General features: G+C 33.7%; 1 long non-coding RNA gene across 1 annotated transcript; it reads right to left on the bottom strand.

The window, feature by feature from the left end:
• Window positions 1–383: 383 nt before the first annotated feature.
• LOC110905710 lies at window positions 384–1793 on the bottom strand. Its single transcript, XR_002573363.2, has 5 exons — window positions 1283–1793; window positions 1007–1129; window positions 856–910; window positions 711–773; window positions 384–583 (listed from the first exon to the last, which is right to left on the bottom strand). It is a non-coding gene; the product is annotated as an uncharacterized LOC110905710 (long non-coding RNA).
• Window positions 1794–2796: the final 1003 nt, after the last annotated feature.

Genomic DNA, 2796 nt, shown 5'->3' with positions numbered 1-2796 from the left:
GCGCCAGGGCCTCTGGCGGGCCGCGACCGAGTCACTTAATTCCATCGCGGGGCGCTAGAGCCTTATTTCGACAGAATGTCTACTTGGCTGCTGCTGTACATGCCCAACTCCTTTTTTTTCCAACTTAATATAAACAAAAACATGCATAACTTTTGTTCTACTTATCCGATTCGCGTGATTCTTTTTCTCACACGATCGTAATTTAGTTCTCCATCTTATGGAGTTAAAACCCGATATTTAACTACTTCAAAAATTCAGATTTCAAGCTCTCGGCTTGAAATTCCTTTTTAACACTTTTTAGTAAAGCTTTTGACCCGTTTATACTTTTGTCAACCAACTTGTTTCTCACGCCTAATTCCTATGGACATCATATATTAAATGACTAGGTTATCACCCGGGTGCTACCCGGGTTGGAGAAAACTATTAAGATAAATATCAAGTGTACAAATAAAATAAAATACAAAGTCTCATGTTACATAAATTAGTGATACAGTGGATACACAATTTAAAGATAGTCGAGTCCCTTTGAAGATGCATATCATTCGAGTTACCAAAACCTTCTCCTTAGTAAATTGAGTTCCCTCTAGAAAAAAAAGAACCAAATTATAAGTGTTTAAGTATATAATATAAACTTTAGTGTCGATACTATATAATATAAACTTTGGTGTCGATACTAAGCTTGCCTAAGTAGTATTGCCTAGGTACTGTACCTTTTAAGTCAGTCTTGTACTTTGTCTCATATTTGTCGTCTTTTAAAATGTAAGGCATTTCATCTGTATATTAAGAGACCAAAAGATGTTGTAAACTATTTAAATAATATGTACATAAAAAATGCCAAAAAGCCACATGACTCACCCACAAAATTGACTGGTCAAAACTCGCAAGCAGCCACAATCGGTCTTCTCAACTCCTGCACAAAAAGAACTTGTTTTGGACTTGATTTAGATCATGCCGATTCAGGTTAAACTAATGTTGACTGAAACTTATGGTATTACCGATTACACACCTTTGGTTATGTAAAAATATTAAAAACATTGCACAAACGGGCCGGTGGTCAGAGAACCGTGACTCCCACCGAGTATATGACTTCTGATGGATCCCCTCCCCATACCACAGTATTCTGTCACACCTGCAATTTTAGATTCTCAATCAATGAACAACTTGGTTTATGTTTTATCTTTAACGGGTCAAATAAGAATTATGGCTAGAAAGCAAACATTTGATATATAAAATTTTGGGACATCCGTTGCGACCCGTAAAAAGTAGAAAAAAAGCTGATTACCATGCTGGCGTTCGCCTTTTGCTCTTCGATTTTGTGGTATCAACAGTATACAAATCTGAATTCGAGTTCGAATCAGAATTCGAGTTCGAATCAGAATTCGAATTCATGTTCAAATTTCTATTTTTTAGTTTGACACATCATTTTGACCCTAACAAACTCTTTAACTTATGATTCATTATTTCGAATAGGTTCCAAACCTTCTTCATCATATGCAAATTCTTCTTGACGATGTTCGACTTTCTTATAAGTCTTTTATATGCATCTTCATATTATGGTCTTGATTTGTAGCAACTTTATTACCTACATTTATATATGTCACCATCTAAAAAATAGGAGAATACATATAACAATAATAATAAAAGAATAATATGTTGTATATTTGGTCTAGAACAAATAATTTTAAAGAAAGTAACAAACCTGGAACCCGAATTGGTAGTGGATTGTTGGTGGTATATGGGCATATACTGCAAGACTCGTGCTAAAGAGGAATACATCCTAGTAGCTTAATTCAGATCCTTGATTAAAACCAAATATGAAGGAGTAGTTTATTCTGCAGTGCTTCCAGAAGTATATATTTGCGGCATACATAAGCATATATAGGATTATATACGCATACAAACTGTACATAAAAAAATGTTAATCAAGAGTTCAATAAAACATAAGCGGCCCAGGGGAATCATTTCTATTTCTTTTAAATAATACATCACCTGTAAAGAGGGAAAACATTGTCTATATACATGGAATGCTCCTTTCAAGTAGTTACTTTCCTTGCTTGTATAAGTAATATGATAACAATCGGTAGTGATATTGAGCAACCAGAAAAGAATCCTAAAAAAGTGGAACAAAATAACATTATACATATATGTCCCACACATTTTCTATACCAGCATATAAAGAAAACAATTAAATTTTTCGCAAACCTCATCAGAGCTCCCAATGTAAGAATCGTCCACAGTTTTCATATATGACATCGCTGCCCGTCTTAATGCAATCTGCATTGCACCAGACCATTTACTAAAGAATGTAAAATCTACCATTGAAGGATTCACCTCTTGACTTTTACCCGCTCCATTGGCATGATCATCGAAATATTTTGACTTCAAACCGGTCAAAATCCGATACCTAAAACCTTTGTCTGACTTATCAAACGGTAAAAGGACAATTTTAATCATCGAGTAATATTAAAGTTACCATTTCAAGAAAACTATTACTCTTCGAACACTATAATGTAGCCATTTTTTGTGTTGATTTTAGCGCTTTCAATTTGTGGCTTTCATTTCTTTAGATGCATCGATATAGTAAATAATTCCATATAAATTAGAAGAAATTTTACTCATATAATTCACTTACATCATGAACTGTAGTTAACATAAGACCTTCAAAATTCTTCAGCTAGGGCGCAATCATTCTATGTAAAAATGTTACAGAGTCGTATAATAAATGAAATTATATATATTCCTAGAAAACAATATAATAAAACTAAAAAAAAATAGGGGAAAGATCACTGATTTTGG

Source organism: Helianthus annuus, chromosome 14 (assembly GCF_002127325.2).
Source record: "Helianthus annuus cultivar XRQ/B chromosome 14, HanXRQr2.0-SUNRISE, whole genome shotgun sequence".
NCBI lineage: Eukaryota > Viridiplantae > Streptophyta > Magnoliopsida > Asterales > Asteraceae > Helianthus > Helianthus annuus.
Note: the sequence above shows the minus strand (reverse complement) of the source record. Positions and strands in the feature narration are given on the sequence as shown.